The sequence below is a fragment of the Lagenorhynchus albirostris genome, chromosome 10 (assembly GCF_949774975.1).
Source record: "Lagenorhynchus albirostris chromosome 10, mLagAlb1.1, whole genome shotgun sequence".
NCBI lineage: Eukaryota > Metazoa > Chordata > Mammalia > Artiodactyla > Delphinidae > Lagenorhynchus > Lagenorhynchus albirostris.
In genome coordinates, this window is record NC_083104.1 from 91,261,941 (window position 1) to 91,279,594 (window position 17,654).

General features: G+C 40.7%; 1 protein-coding gene and 1 pseudogene across 1 annotated transcript in view; both read right to left on the minus strand.

Annotated features, from left to right (window-relative positions):
- CAP2 (cyclase associated actin cytoskeleton regulatory protein 2) overlaps window positions 1-7,620 on the minus strand; it is a 136,267-nt gene extending 128,647 nt beyond the window's left edge. Inside the window, exon 1 of the mRNA XM_060163624.1 lies at window positions 7,469-7,620. The gene's annotated coding sequence lies outside the window, so the exon portion shown is untranslated. The remainder of the gene's footprint in view (window positions 1-7,468) is intronic.
- Window positions 7,621-15,081: 7,461 nt separating this feature from the next.
- Window positions 15,082-17,654, minus strand: part of LOC132527951 (S-formylglutathione hydrolase-like) — a 23,222-nt pseudogene continuing 20,649 nt past the window's right edge.

Consider the following 17,654-nt stretch of genomic DNA (forward strand, 5'->3'; position numbering starts at 1 on the left):
CACCAAGACCTAGCTTCACTCAACGACAGCAAGCTACAGTCCTGCACACCCTATGCCAAACAACTAGCAAGACAGGAACACAACCTCACCCATTAGCAGAGAGGCTGCCTAAAATCATAATAAGGCCACAGACACCCCAAAACACACCACCAGACGTGGACCTGCCCACCAGAAAGACAATATCCACCCGCCTCATCCACCAGAACACAGGCACTAGCCCACTCCACCAGGAAACCTACACAACCCACTGAACCAACCCTAGCCACTGGGGACAGACACCAGAATCAACGGGAACCACGAACGTGCAGCCTGCAAAAAGGAGACGCTAAAGACAGTAAGATAAGCAAAATGAAAAGACAGAAAAACACACAGCACATGAAGGAGCAAGGCAAAAACCCACCAGACCTAACAAATGAAGAGGAAATAGGCAGTCTACCTGAAAAAGAATTCAGAATAATGATAGTAAAGATGATCCAAAATCTGGAAATAGAGAAAATGCAAGAAACATTTAACAAGGACCTAGAAGAACTAAAGAGGAAACAAGCAATGATGAACAACACAATAAATGAAATTAAAAATACTCTAGAAGGGATAAATAGCAGAATAACTGAGGCAGAAGAACAGATAAGTGACCTGGAAGATAAAATAGTGGAAATAACTACTGCAGAGCAGAATAAAGAAAAAAGAACGAAAAGAACTGAGAACACTCTCAGAGACCTCTGGGACAACATTAAATGCACCAACATTCGAATTATATGGGTCCAAGAAGAAGAAGAGAAAAAGAAAGGGACTGAGAAAACATTTGAAGAGATTATAGTTGAAAACTTCCCTAATATGGGAAAGGAAATAGTTAATCAAGTCCAAAAAGCACAGAGAGTCCCATACAGGATAAATCCAAGGAGAAACACACCAAGACACATATTAATCAAACTATCAAAAATTAAATACAAAGAAAACAAATTAAAAGCAGCAAGGGAAAAACAACAAATAACACACAAAGGAATCCCCATAAGGTTAACAGCTGATCTTTCAGCAGAAACTCTGCAAGCCAGAAGGGACTGGCAGGACATATTTAAAGTGATGAAGGAGAAAAACCTACAACCAAGATTACTCTACCCAGCAAGGATCTCATTCAGATTTGATGGAGAAATTAAAACCTTTACAGACAAGCAAAAGCTGAGAGAGTTCAGCACCACCAAACCAGCTTTACAACAACTGCTAAAGGAACTTCTCTAGGCAAGAAACACAAGAGAAGGAAAAGACTTACAATAACAAACCCAAAACAATTAAGAAAATGGGAATAGGAACATACATATCGATAATTACCTTAAATGTAAATGGATTAAACGCTCCCACCAAAAGACACAGACTGGCTGAATGGATACAAAAACAAGACTGGCATATATGCTGTCTACAAGATACCCACTTCAGACCTAGGGACGCATACAGACTGAAAGTCAGGGGATGGAAAAAGAAATTCCATGCAAATGGCAATCAGAAGAAAGCTGGAGTAGCAATTCTCGTATCAGACAAAACAGACTTTAAAATAAAGACTATTACAAGAGAAAAAGAAGGACACTACATAATGATCAAGGGATCAATTCAAGAAGAAGATATAACAATTGTAAATATTTATGCACCCAACATAGGACCACCTCAATACATAAGGCAAATACTAACAGCCATAAAAGAGGAAATCGACAGTAACACAATCATAGTAGGGGACTTTAACACCCCACTTTCACCAATGGACAGATCATCCAAAATGAAAATAAAAAAGGAAACACAAGCTTTAATGATATATTAAACAAGATGGACTTAATTGATATTTATAGGACATTCCATCCAAAAAACAACAGAATACACATTTTTCTCAAGTGCTCATGGAACATTCTCCAGGATAGATCATATCTTGGGTCACAAATCTAGCCTTGGTAAATTTAAGAAAATTGAAATCGTATCAAGTATCTTTCCTGACCACAACGCTATGAGACCATATATCAATTACAGGAAAAGATCTGTAAAAAATACAAACACATGGAGGCTAAACAATACACTACTTAAGAACGAAGTGATCACTGAAGAAATCAAAGAGGAAATTAAAAAATACCTAGAAACAAATGACAATGGAGACACGACGACCCCAAACCTACGGGATGCAGCAAAAGCAGTTCTAAGAGGGAAGTTTATAGCAATACAATCCTACCTTGAGAAACAGGAAACATCTCAAATAAACAACCTAACTTTGCACCTAAAGCAATTAGAGAAAGAAGAACAAAAACACCCAAAGTTAGCAGAAGGAAAGAAATCCTAGAGATCAGATCAGAAATAAATGAAAAAGAAATGAAGGAAATGATAGCAAAAATCAATAAAACTAAAAGCTGGTTCTTTAAGAAGATAAACAAATTTGATAAACCATTAGCCAGACTCATCAAGAAAAAATGGGAGAAGACTCAAATCAATAAAATTAGAAATGAGAAAGGAGAAGTAACAGCTGACACTGTAGAAATACAAAAGATCATCAGAGATTACTAAAAGCAACTCTATGCCAATAAAATGGACAACCTGGAAGAAATGGACAAATTCTTAGAAATACACAGCCTGCCGAGACTGAACCAGGAAGAAATAGAAAATGTGAACAGACCAATCACAAGCACTGAAATTGAAACTGTGATTAAAAATCTTCCAACAAACAAAAGTCCAGGACCAGATGGCTTCACAGGTGAATTCTATCAAACATTTAGAGAAGAGCTAACACCTATCTTTCTCAAACTCTTCCAAAATATAGCAGAGGGAGGAACACTCCCAAACTCATTCTACAAGGTTAGCATCATCCTGATACCAAAACCAGACAAAGATGTCACAAAGAAAGAGAACTACAGGCCAATATCACTGATGAACATAGATGCAAAAATCCTCAACAAAATACTAGCAAACAGAATCCAACAGCACATTAAATGGATCATACACCATGATCAAGTGGGGTTTATTCCAGGAATGCAAGGATTCTTCAATATATGCAAATCAATCAACGTGATACACCATATTAACAAATTTAAGGAGAAAAACCATATGATCATCTCAATAGATGCAGAGAAAGCTTTCGACAAAATTCAACACCCACTTATGATAAAAACCCTCCAGAAAGTAGGCATAGAGGGAACTTTCCTCAACATAATAAAGGCCATATATGACAAACCCAAAGCCAACATCGTCCTCAATGGTGAAAAACTGAAACCATTTCCACTAAGATCAGGAACAAGACAAGGTTGCCCACTGTCACCATTCTTATTCAACACAGTTTTGGAAGTTCTAGCCACGGCAATCAGAGAAGAAAAAGAAATAAACGGTATCCAAATCGGAAAAGAAGTAAAGCTGTCACTGTTCGCAGATGACAGGATACTATACATACAGAATCCTAAACATGCTACCAGAAAACTACTAGAGCTAATTGATGAATTTGGTAAAGTAGCAGGATACAAAATTAATGCACAGAAATCTCTGGCATTCTTATACACTAATGATGAAAAATCTGAAAGTGAAATTAAGAAAACACTCCCATTTACCACTGCAACAAAAAGAATAAAATATTTAGGAATAAACCTACATAAGGAGACAAAAGACCCATATGCAGAAAATTATAAGACACTGATGAAAGAAATTAAAGATGATACAAATAGATGGAGAGATATACCATGTTCTTGGATTGGAAGAATCAACACTGTGAAAATGACTCTACTACCCAAAGCAATCTACAGATTCAATGCAATCCCTGTCAAACTACCACTGGCATTTTTCACAGAACTAGAACAAAAAAGTTCACAATTTGTATGGAAACACAAAAGACCCTGAACAGCCAAAGCAATCTTGAGAATGAAAAATGGAGCTGGAGGAATCAGGCTCCCTGACTTTAGACTGTATTACAAAGCTACAGTAATCAAGAGAGTATGGTACTGGCACAAAAACAGAAATATAGATCAATGGAACACGATAGAAAGCTCAGAGATAAACCCACGCACATATGGTCACCTTATCTTTGATAAAGGAGGCAAGAATATACAGTGGAGAAAAGACAGCCTCTTCAATAAGTGGTGCTGGGAAAACTGGACAGGTACATGTAAAAGTATGAAATTAGAACATTCCCTAACACCATACACAAAAATAAACTCAAAATGGATTAAAGACCTAAATGTAAGGCCAGACACTATCAAACTCTTAGAGGAAAACATAGGCAGAACACTCTATGACATAAATCACAGCAAGATCCTTTTTGACCCACCTCCTAGAGAAATGGAAATAAAAACAAAAATAGACAAATGGGACCTAATGAAACTTAAAAGCTTTTGCACAGCCAAGGAAACCATAAACAAGACAAAAAGACAACCCTCAGAATGGGAGAAAATATTTGCATATGAAGCAACGGACAACGGATTAATCTCCAAAATTTACAAGCAGCTCATGCAGCTCAGTATCAAAAAAACAAAAAACCCAATGCAAAAATGGGCAGAAGACCTAAATAGACATTTCTCCAAAGAAGGTATACAGATTGCCAACAAACACATGAAAGAATGCTCAATATCATTAATCATTAGAGAAATGCAAATCAAAACTACAATGAGATACCATCTCACACCGGTCAGAATGGCCATCATCAAAAAATCTAGAAACAATAAATGCTGGAGAGGTTGTGGAGAAAAGGCAACCCTCTTACACTGTTGGTGGGAATGTAAATTGATACAGCCACTATGGAGAACAGTATGGAGGTTCCTTAAAAAACTACAAATAGAACTACCATACGACCCAGCAATCCCACTACTGGGCATATACCCTGAGAAAACCACAATTCAAAAAGAGTCATGTACCACAATGTTCACTGCAGCTCTATTTACAATAGCCAGGACACGGAAGCAACCTAAGTGTCCATCAACAGATGAATGGATAAAGAAGATGTGGCACATATATACAATGGAATATTACTCAGCCATAAAAAGAAATGAAATTGAGTTATTTGTGTTGAGGTGGATGGACCTAGAGTCTGTCATACAGAGTGAAGTAAGTCAGAAAGAGAAAAACAAATACCATATGCTAACACATATATATGGAATCTAAGAAAAAAAAGGTCATGAAGAACCTAGGGGTAAGACAGGAATAAAGACACAGACCTACTAGAGCATGGACTTGAGGATACGGGGAGGGGTAGGCTGTGACAAGGTGAGAGAGTGGCATGGACATATATACACTACCAAGCGTAAAGTGGATAGCTAGTAGGAAGTAGCCACGTAGCACAGGGAGATCAGCTGGGTGGTTTGTGACCGCCTAGAGGGGTGGGATAAGGAGGGTGGGAGGGAGGGAGATGCAGGAGGGAAGAGAAATGGGAACATGTGTATATGTATAACTGATTCATTTTGTTATAAAGCAGAAACTAACACACCATTGTGAAGCAAATATACTCCAATAAAGACGTTAATAAATAAAACCTCATGCATAAAGATGTCTGTTAGGAAATATTTAACACAAAACAAAATGCTGTAATGCTCAAAATAAGTTAATGCTACTCTTGAAGGCATTAACTTAATGCCTGGGTATGACTTAGGCACCCGGAGAATCTGGCCCATTAATTCTCTCAAAAGGTTCCTCTCCAAACTCTACCACATGGTAGGGGGGAGTAGCAAACTACTAACAACAGGACAAACCTGCCCCCTTTCCCCTCCTGTTTTTGTGTCTCCCCCTCCTCTCCCAAGCTAAAAATGAATTTTACATTTTTTAATGCCTGAAAAAAAAGAAGACTACTTCATTACTGGTGAAAATTATACGAACTTCAAATTTCAGTGTCCATGAATAAAGTGAAATACAGCCACACCATTCCTTTAGGTATTGTCTATGGCTGCTTTTAAGCTACAGCAGCACAGATGAGAAGTTACTAAAGAGACCACATAGCCAAGAAAACCTACAAGTTTACTATCCAGCCTTTTACTCAAAAAGTTTGCCAAACCTTACTGTATCAACAAGTTAAATTACTTCTCACTTCTACAATGAGTAGCAAAAAATCTATTTCCTACTAGCCAAGACCACCTTGACAGTCACCCTCTTGATTTCTCAATTTTTTCTCTTTAACTTTAATAAATATTTATATAGTACTTCGATTCTAATTTTATTAAGGATTTTTACATTTGGGAATTGTAGAATAGTCTTTCCTTGTAAAATAATGTGGTATCTTCAAAAAGTCACGATCCAGCCACACTCAAACTATTGGGTAAATCATTTTAACAAACTTTTATTGCCTGCTCATTGCATGCTGTGAGTCAAATACTTCTTGGTGCAGTAAAAACTACCCAAAACCCCATCCTTGCCCTCAAGAGGCTTACAGTCTAATTAGACTCTAGTAACTATAAGAACAATTTCCCCAAAGATCACTCCACAGTTGAATCTTACATTAAGGGGTCTTAGATATTTTACCAAGAATTCTAAGCTATGTTTCTTAAATAAAAAAGAAGTCTTATATAAGCAGTAAAGAAATAGTACTCTGCAAACAATTCTGGTAAACTTTGGTGGTTTAAGTCCCATAACTTCTGCATTCCCATGACCACATAATCAAAGCTTCTTGATCCTTTTTGCTGTGTTCATCTCCGCTTTGGCCGTTTGGACCTAATCCTAGTTCAATACACTAAATGTAGTCACCATATTCACTCATTTTAGAGAACGCACCAATTCAAATATCGCTGAAACTTGCAAACCTATCTGTGTTGCCGGATACCACTCTGATGGCAATGAAGGCAAGGCCGTTTGCATATGTGATTATTAGTCCCCAAAGTGATGACACCGAGGCTACTTCCACAAACAACCCTCTACCCAAAGGAGACAGAGACCCAGCTGTGAGGTGACCTCTTCGGAGCTGTCCCTCAATGCCTCAGTGGCCTTCGCATTTTTTTAAAGTGACTCATGGCCTCAAGTCAGTTTCTGCAGAGAAGCCAGGTCCGTTCCTTTCCAGCACTTCCTGGCTAGGGTCAAATTCAGTCCGATGACAGCCCTACCCCCAACGACCCTGCACCCCTCTGACGCTCAGAGCCAAACTGGCGAGAAGCCCCAAAGTTAGACCAGCCTGGAGCGTGGCCGCAAGGCCTTGGCCATCCGTCCAGCCCCAAGCCCGCTCCGCGGCCGCACCGCCTTCTGGGCAGGCCAGCGCGCGCCGGGGCAGGCGGCGGGGGCAGGGAGCGCCGCTGCGCTGACCCAGATGGGGCGCCCGCCCGCGCCCGCACGCCCGCGCCCGGGTCCCCGGCACCCAGGCCCCGCGTTCGCCCGCGTCCCCGACATCCTGGCCCCTCAGGCACCAGCCCGGTCTTTATTCCTCGCGCGCCGCCCGCCCCGGCCCCTCTTCACCCCACCCATTGAGCGCAACTTCCGAGCGCGGCCGCGGAGCGCCCCCCGCACCTGCCCGCCGGCCCCTCCCGGCCCGGCTGCTCCGGATTACCTGTTTGGGGGTCCTGCGGTCTGGTCCTGGGCGATGCCGATCCGTTGCTCGGCCCCTCGCGCCCTCCTCCCGCCTGCCCTCCTCCCCTCCTCCTCCCCCCTGAGTAGGAGTCGGTGTCAGTCACGCCGCTCCTGGGGAGAGTGGCCGGCGGCTTCCGGGAGCTCCAAATACAGACAAGCCGAGGGGGAGAGAGAGGGAGAGGGAGGAAGGGAGGAGAGCCAAGCTCTGCGGGTGTGGAGTGGAAATAAAGGGGAGCGGAGAGGGGAATGGAGGAAAGGAGGGGCAGATGGGCCGTGGGAGAAAAGAGAGGGAGATGAGGAAGGCAGAGGGCGGCAGGCTCTGAAAGAAATGAATTCGCTGCATCAGGCGGCATTGCAAAGAAGTCTGGAAAGATCCGGGAGGCTCCTGGCTGAAAGAGCCACAGATTGGATCCTCAAACACTTGTGCAGAGAAATGATGGGTCCTTAAGAAGCAAGAGACGGGCCTGTGTGTTCCCCAACCCCAGGATAGGGATAAAGGTCCTGGCTGGAGAGGGAGGTGGACAAGCAACGCTTTAGCTAGACATCAAGCTGAGATGCACTCATATTTTGTAACGACATTTTAAAAATATATTTTAAAATGCACTTTACATACATCTTTTTAAAAAATTGCCTAATTGTTTAAAAATAAATGTACCCTAAACCAATTATTTTTATTGTGCGTATTTGTGGCCATTCCTATTTATAAGTTGACTGTAATTACAAAATTGGAGATTTTTTACTTTTTTGTTAACACTGTTAGAAGGAAAACACTGATTTTCAATTTTCATTAGTTTATTTCCATCTGAAAAAGTAGACTTAAAGCTCTTCATTGAATGAATGCTAGGAAAATAATTACAGAGAAGAGAGAAGGGGTGGGTGTAATCGATACTTCTTAAAGCAATATTTCCAAACAAACACTAGGATGGTTATCTAAAAAGCCAATATTCTCTGTCAGTGTTTAAATTGCATGTAATTTGGTTCTGTGCATTACAAGGCTTATTCTAACACCACAGGTCACAACTTGAATGAAGGTTTTTCCTATCACACATTGCTCTTGTCCAACAGTGGTGATAAGGAGTGCCTCTTTGCTCCCCTTTGTCTGGAAAAAAGGGAAACAAAATGACATTGCTTATGTCATTGATAACACTGATAAATGAATGCATACACTGCAAATATCCAGGGCCAGTGCTGTCCCTATCATGCACATGTCTTGCATTTGGTAGGTAATTAATACATTTATACTGAAGAATGAAATTATATATATACATTTATGTTCCAGGGATGCCAAAAATAATATATCCTTAAGAACCAATTTTTACAGGTTCAAAGGAAACTTTCAAGCATCCAGTCTAACATGACTTATTTTTCTCTAGCATTAACTTCAGCAATCATTAATAGAGCATTTCTTTCAGCTAAGTGTATTTTGCACTGGAGTATAAAGTATTATGGAGTATAAAGGTGAATGAGGCACAAATCCTCCCCTTAGGTTTATAACATAGTAAGATGATGAAGAGAGTATAAAAATAACTACAGTGTAAGAAAGACTATATAAAACATGTCCTAAGAGAAATATGAACAAAGTTTGTGGATGTGCAGAAGAGGCAGGTTGCTTCTAGTGCTGGGGACCAGAGAATGCATCCTGGTGGAAGTAAGAGTTGAGTCTTCAAGCAGAAATGACAATAAGAATGGGCAGTGGGGGAAGGGCACTCAAGATGAAAGGACAGCAGGGATAAAGATGGAGAGGTGATAAAGGATGGGACATGAATGAAGGACAGTGGGTGAGCTTTGCTGGAATGGAGAGCTGTGCGACCCAGATCTGGGAAGAAAGGATAGGTCCCAGCAGATGGAGGCCTTCAATCTTAGCCTAAGTTGTTTGAACCCTAAGGGGCAGGCACTGGGGGATTGTTGACAGTTTTGAAGCAGAATCATGATAACAACAGTTAATTTGGTGATGTTGTCTAGGATTGGAAAAAGATAGGAGACAGGGAAATTCTCTAAGAAATAATTCACTAGTTTGGAGGGTCTTAAGCCTCTTGAGTCTTAAGCCGGTGCCTGAATTCTTCCCTTAACTAATTCCATCTCACACAGCACCCGTCTGCTATGTGACGCATGCCCAATAGGGCTACCCCCGCCAGTGAACTCTTCTTTCTCACAACTGTCTAACATTTATTGTCCATATTTTCCAACTAGACCTGAAAGTTCCAAGAAAGCAAAGATAATGTCTGTTTAAAGGTTCAAGGCTATTTTCTGGAGGCTGACACAGAGAAAAGTCATTGAGTACATATTTATTGATACATTTTTCTTTTACAGGATTAGTTCTGAAGGTGGTGGTGTTGGAAAGAAGTGGACAGATGCTGGGCTCTTCTAAATCGTTTCTGACCTTGATATTCCCACCCAAACCCTTGCCTTTCTCCTTAACAGACTATCTCATTATCTGTTGTACAAGGAGGCTGGTGCTATGTTAACTTCTATACCTTTTCCTTACACTTAATTTGAACTAATGTCCCCTTCGTTGCCAAAACTAAGAGTATTCTCGTCTTATTCCACCTTGGTCCTCTACATTGCATCTGAGACGACTCCTCCCCATTGATTTTGTCCCTCTGGATAACATTCCAGTTGCCACCAGCCAGGCTGTACCAGAAAGCTGGTAACACAATAGACACATGGGGGAGAGGGGGGGCCATCTTTGGAATGGTTGTGCTGTTCTGCCTTTCTTTATATAGTGTAAAACTTTTAAATTGACAATTTTATATGAAGGGGCTTTGCTAGGATCTCAACACAGAGTAGGTGACTCAGAACCTTGAAATTCACAGTCTATAAAGCTTCTACAAGAATCAAGTGAAATCCAGACTTCCATGATCCTCTCCCAGAATCTGCTCCTGAGGTTCAAGGGCACCTGTGGAGCAGTCTGACATGCAGGCGGCTAACCATCTCTGAGCTGGCTTGCTGAAGAATTCTCCCCCAAAGGGATGTATTGGATGGAAACAAACGAATGCAAATATACCCACTTCCTAAGCAGTGTTCATGCTTCTCAAAGAGGTGCAAGGAGAGAGAATGGGTCCCTGGATTCTCAGTTGTGCCCTAAATGAAGTTATGCTAGGGCCCCAGGTCTCTGTGAAGCGTATTCTACCCTCATGACTGCTGAGATAGTGAGACCAGACTATAGTCCCCTTGCTGTTTTACCTGAATCCCCTTTCACCTTTTCCAGTAAGAGACCATACCAGCAACAGCCAATGAACACAGTGTCCTTTTTTGGGAGCTTTTCCCAGCCAATGAGGAGGAAAGGAGAATGATGACATGCCTCCACAAACATGCCTTCTCAGGAGTTAAAGTTTTGAAGAACACGTTACCAATGTCCCATGAGAGTTGGCATTTCATTTCAATAATTCCCAAGTGGGAAGTTATCAATGGTAATTTTATCAGCAGTTGATACACACATTGTGGATGCTGAGAATACCACACTCAGCAAACAGAGCATAATAATCATAGATAAAACTTACTGAGCACTTACCATGTGAATGAGGCCTTTATATTCTTTCTTCTTAAAGAGGGAACCGGGGTAGCTCAGCTCTTGCATCCTGACCCTCTTCCTCTTCATTGGAAGCTTGTGCTCGAGAAGTCAAAGACTCTAAAAACAAATTTAAAATATTCCAAACTTTTGTCATGTGAAGGTCCTTAGTAAAGATTTCTATCTGATTTACTTCCGTATGTCCTGACCCAGCATCTATAAGAGAGAGGATTCTTTGATGGCTACACTTTGTGGTCTGATTGTCCCTGATGTGGAGGAATTGTACTGAGCTTTCACTGGATGGGACAGCTACAAAGTACGGCAGAGCGGGCCACATCATATAACCTTTGCAACACCACCTCCACTGCCCACTTCTCCTCCACCACCGCACATGGGCCCAGCCTCCTTTGGCTGCACCTTGTTCTTGGTTACATAGTTCTGGCACATGGAAACAAATTGGAGGCAGCAGCACACAGCCCTCTTTTTCCCAAGGTGAGGATTCTCAGTCATTATTTTGATAATTCAGTCCACCCACAAATGGGAGTGGGGGTGGGGGGTTGGGAAAGATGAGCACGGAAGGTGAGTGGATGAACTGTAAAGGGAAGAAAGCAAAGGTGAGCAATGCCAGGTTCCCTAGCACTGCAGACACTAAAAATGACACTTTTTATTTGTTCAGTGAATTCTTAACCTGAGATCCCTAGACAGGCTTCAGGAGTCTGTGAGTTCCATGAATCGTGTGTTATGTTTTAGGCTTTGTGCATTTATTTGAGGAGATGATCCATAGCTTTTATCTTATTTTTTTGGAGTCATCTATGTCGAAATATTGACCGAGATATCAATGATTTTATGGAAGTGCAAAACAGAGAACTGGTTCCTTCCTGCCTTTTCTTTCCAAGTCCCTCCGCAAAGACAGAATCTCAGGCTCAGGTGAACAGAGGCTTTGGTTCTTCAGAACAGAGGTGCGATCAGCCTTGCTGAACAGAATTATCCAGGCAGATCATGTTTGGTATGTTCAATCTTTTGGGAATATCTTCTCTTTTTAAAGGGCATCTTGTGATGGTCATACTTTAACTCAAAGGAATAATTCACTAATCCCAGGCACCGGGGGGGGGGATGGGGTAAGGTTCAGAGGCATTTGAGAAGATGACAAGGGCTAGTGGACACCACTCAGGCCACCGGGCATGTCTCTAATAATCCACTTTGTGGATAAGACTGTCCCTGCATGAAAATTTTATGTCATTAGAAATAGATAAGACTGCTGGTCTTAAACCTAAGGATTCTTTTTATATTCCACTGATTTGTTGGAGCTATACCTAAATACTCCAGTCCACATTTATCTCTTCTGTCATTGAATCCCTTGGAATTTGAATAAATATACTGTTTATTCATTAAAATATCAATATAAAGAAATTACTCTTAAATTTTTCCCCCGTTTTCTGTTTTCCAAGTCTCCCCTGTCTATATTTAAATGCCTCAAGGCAGGACCATACATAGTCCAAATTTACTTTATGTCATTATGTAACGCTAAAGAAAGTGCTGCCCATAGTCTTTCTTTTTTATTCAAACAGAAAGTCACAAAAATTATTATCATCCTCATCAGTTCACTCAGTCCCATGTAATTTATTTTTTTTATCTTGATCTTTTGTTAGCACTTTTATGAATTCATCAGTTTCCATAGTCTCTTCCTCTTGGCATATGTTGACAAAGAGCCTCCATTCACCTGTTGGCCAGGTGCCCTTGTGCCGGGGACACCTGCCCAGCTGTACACAGTGGCCCTAACCAAGGAGAACATGACATGCAATCAATGGTAAGTAGTTTCCATTGGTTTGCTTACTGAAACAAATCCAGATTTAAAGTCAGAGCTCAGAGAAAGAGACAAGTGTGTCTGAAATAGTACAGAAAATAAAACCATTGCCCATGGTGTTTAATATATATTTTTAAAATTCTAATTATTGGGAAGAAATAAGATGACTTTGAAAACAAAATTAATGAGAAGTAATAGGATTAATTATAATTAGTTAAAATTAACCAATAATTATAATAATCAGCCATATTAATAAAAACAGAATTAATAACAGCCAGATTCAAAGTTTGGAGACAGTCTAAGGGAGAAAGATTATCCAAGAGAATTTAAGAGACCTAGTGGTATCAATATGAATCCAGAAAGAGTATAGAGAAAAGGGCCAACTCGGTATTTAATTCTTCTGAGTGTAAAGAAGGCTCGAGAAGCTGAGTTGCCTGAAACCAATGGTTAGACAAGGGTTTATTAGTAATAAGGCAAACTTATTTATCTTTCATTTGAATGGAATATCTTAAAACTAATGAAAATAGGGAATTCCCTGGCAGTCCAGTGGTTAAAACTCGGTGCTTTCACTGCCGTGGGCCCAGGCTTAATCCCTGCTCGGGGATCTAAGATCCCACAAGCCATGTGGTACGGGCAAAACAAACAAACAAACAATAATGAAAATATAGAACAAAAATAATCATTTCATCCTAACATGACACACTAGTATTTGTATGTTCTTTCATTTCTTTTCATGTTTTCTATGTGATATACTTTGTCGCTGTAAGTTAAAAGCGAAGTCAAAATGTATAGCTAAAATAGAGAATTAGATTTCAGTTTAAAAACTAAGATTATGTTTATTAAGGGGAACACACTTGCCTGTCTCATTTGATCACAGCAAAAGTAATATATAATATTGCTGTAAGATGGAACAGCTAATGGTGGGGAAGAAGGAAAGACTGAAGGATGTGGAGAAGTCTACCTAGAACTTACCCAGAATTAACAACGCTCTTTTAAGTGATGGAAATGCCACAATATCCATCCACCACCCACCTGGCGCACAGAAGGCTCTCAACTGATGTTGGTTGAACTGAATGTTTGACACATAACGTTCAGTTAGAGAACAACCTAGAAAATATGCATTGTCTAGAAGAAACTTTCATTGTTCAAAATAATTTTAAACAGTAAATATAACAATCAGTGGTCTATTATGAATTTAATGTTGTACATATATATTAAATACTTAGCATGTATTAAATACAGAGTATGTTTAATACATATGAAATAAAAAGTGGGTTGACCTGCAATTTCATGGAATCACTAAGACAGCAAGTGGAAAATTCCAAAACAATAACTCCGTCTAATCAGGTATATTCCTAGTCAGGGCATCTAAAAACATTTTACAATGGACAACTCTAATTATCCAAGTTTCTGCCTGTTTTAGGTCAAGAGTCATCAACAAAACAGGAAGGATTAACTTCAAATAATTTTCCCGGCTAGATCTCACACTTGGAAAATAGTATTCTATTGAGTTTTGTGGATTCCTCCATTTTTTGGAAACAACACAATCCAGATTAAGTATTTTGTAATCATCCAAAAACAGAAAAGAAAAGACAAGAAAAAGAGGCTGATTTAAAACCTTGATCCTTCTTTACGACACCTCAAGAGTTTTGCTGATGTGATCCGGTTGCTTCTCAGCAAATGTAAGGGGTAGACTCAGGAGTTATTTAGGAGTCTGATCTACATGAAAGGAAGATCTATGAGCCTTCTTACCAATTCTGGTCAGAGGAGCCAGCATTTGTCTCCTCCTTCTCTCCCCCACACTTCCCACCCTAGATTATCTCCATCATCTTGTGACCAAAGGAGAAAATAACTCCCCAGCTGTCAGTGGCTTTCTCAGCTGCCAACACAAGAACTTGATCACACAGAGGGAAACTCCTGATTTAAGGAAAGACAGTCAACATGCACACTTCTGCTTATACCATTGGGGCTTCTGGTGGTGTACCTCTGCCTGCATCCACCAGTGCTCCCTGAAGCTACAGTAAAGACTCAGCTTTTTGTTGTTATTATTCTTTTAGCTTTTGCATAACTGGCCTTTTGAATATCTCACATGGACCACTGGCCACCAGGTTTTATATGATATAGAGAGAATATAACTTTGTTCACTTTCTGCCATTTTAGAAATTCTCTGGGTCCTGCTGAACCTGTTAATAGTGAATAGTGGACCAGTGGTGGGAGGAAGGGAGGAGGCTCTGACTGAGGAGCTGCGGCCTTGCTCAGTGCTGGCTCTTTGTCCATGCTTCTACTTTTCAAGAATCAATAGGGTTGGAAGCTGGAGACACTGGAGGTGTGTGACAGAGAGGAGAAAGGCGAAGATGCTCGTAGATCCATCTGGCAGTGCATGCATGGAGGATGGAGGAAGGCCTGGAAGAGGTAGCAGGAAAGGCATGGGGCTCTGTACAGGGCAGAGAGAACGGACAAAGCCAGAACTAGGACCAGCCCGTGGTGCCAGGGTTGGCTGGCTGGGCTGTGGGTGTCTTGGGGACGTGGAACCAATGCCTGGGATAAAAAGCTCCACGTCCACCACCCATGACCATGTGGCAGGTCTCCCTGAAAGTAGTCCTGAATTTAAATGGAAAGAGTCTAGAAGGGCTATATTTTCGATTTTTTAAGGATAATAAAAGCATTAATGGGTGAAATTCTGCATTTTTGACTAAGTATCTATAATTTTGTGAATTTCTCCCAGTGGTGATGAAATAATAGTGGATGAAGTAAAATCAATGTAACCTCTGCAAATGCCTGTGGGGAGAGGGTGACAGACAGGAAGGGGGAGGATTCTACAGCACAGATGGAGTATAGTTTATAGTTCCAGTTTCTGACATGATGAGGAAGAAGGAGAAGATGCGGGGCTTAACTCTAAGTTGACTTCAGAAAAAAAAGTGATGAATTTCTTACTTCTCACAGATGTAGCAATGAAAATTCATTCTTCATTCAACAAAACTTGATCTTCAGACAAGTCTCGAATGATTTACTACGACCTCATAAAAAGTGCCAAAGAGATCTGTAAAATAAGACCAACCTGCTCACAGTTTTTAAAAAGTACAGAAAAGTCTGAATAGTTGTGTGCTGCCACTCAAACATGTTTGAGAAGCCTTCTACAATCATTACACGTACTTGAACTTTTCTTGTTTTATGTATTTTCTTGTATTTAGATTTTCAACTACATGATCAAACTCTTTTAGTGTCATGAAAACTCATTTTAAAATCGAATAACTGTATTTTTCTTTAGTCTAACTACTAGAACTCAGAAAAGATTCTAGTGTCTGATTTTTCCTGTATTTGGGAATTCTTCTTGAAGTCTGATGTGGTCATTAAAAAGGACTGCAAAGAAAAGTAACTATAATCATAACCCTCTTGTAATCTAAAAACAACTGATGTCAGGAAGTAGCTGTGCAGCTGAAATGTTTAGTCAACACCTCCTTGATCATGTCTAACCAGAACCTGAATAAAACTTACTAAGAGGGCTTCCCTGGTGGTGCAGTGGTTGAGAGTCTGCCTGCCGATTCAGGGGACATGGGTTCGTGCCCTGGCCCGGGAAGATCCCACATGCCGCAGAGTGGCTGGGCCCGTGAGCCACGGCCGCTGAGCCTGCGTGTCCAGAGCCTGTGCTCCACAACGGGAGAGGCCACAACAGTGAGAGGCCTGCGTACCGCAAAAAAAAAAAAAAAAAAAAAAAAAAAAAAAACTTACTAAGAACACCAGTGTCATGAGCTTTTCATTTATTTTGCTCTGATTTCAAATGTCCATTGAGAGATTTTTGTCCTCCCACCCACCCAAAGACAGAGAGCTGGTGGCAAACTGGAGCAAATGCTGACATAGATTTGCATTTTCCAGGGTTCTTTAAAGCACAAGTAAGAGCGCCACAGCCTCCCACTGAGTAGCAAAAAATAGCCAATTTTCCATGGTCCACTGGAAAATTGGCATTTATCAGTGAGGGAAGCTTATTCATTATGTAAGAGTACATTCTGTAGATAGTTTTTCAACTATCCACATAAAATCCAGCCCCAGTGCCAAGGTCCCAGATCTCATCTTGCCCTGGTATCTGGAGCAATGATGACCAGGCTGTGTTTTGAGCCTGCTTGAGGATGGCTGATTCATTGTAGCATTTGCTCTGTGTATTTTAAGACAGGAAGCCAGTACAGTTCAATAACTCTTCCAGTTCCTGGCTTTGGAAGTAAGCAGACAGCAAATTTCATTTTGCACGTTAGTTCAAACCTGTCATGTTCAAACAACTTCAGCAACCCTCTAGAGAGCAGTGCTGCCCAGAAGAACTTTCTGTGAGATGAAGGTGTTCATCTAAGTGTGCTTTTAAAAGTTCAGGTGTGCTCCCCTCCCCCTCCCCACTCGCTTCATCTCCCAGAGCAGAAGTCTCCACTACCACTTCCAGGAATCATCTTTATCAGTCACCCTTCAGCGAGGGCTGAAAAACTAAAACAGCAATCAGACAGGGAAAGAATGAAGATGAAACAGATTTCTAGCAACAAGTGTTCTAGAGTTGTTCTGTCTAATATGGTAGCCACTAGACACAGGTGGCTATTATAATTTTTACTAATTAAAGTGAACAATTCAGCTCCTCACTGGACACATTAAAAGGGCTCAATAGCCACATGCGCTAGTGGCTGCTGCTTTGGACAGTACAGCATTTGGCCATCCAGTAGGATATAGGAGAAAAATATCTTTGTAATTTACATGTAAAGCCCCATTAACGGGTTAATAAGACACAGTGATAGTTTTTATATAAAGAAGAGAAATTTTTAAAATTAACTTGTTTAGAAAAATTTCAAATAAACATGCTCTTGACAAAATTTAACTAGT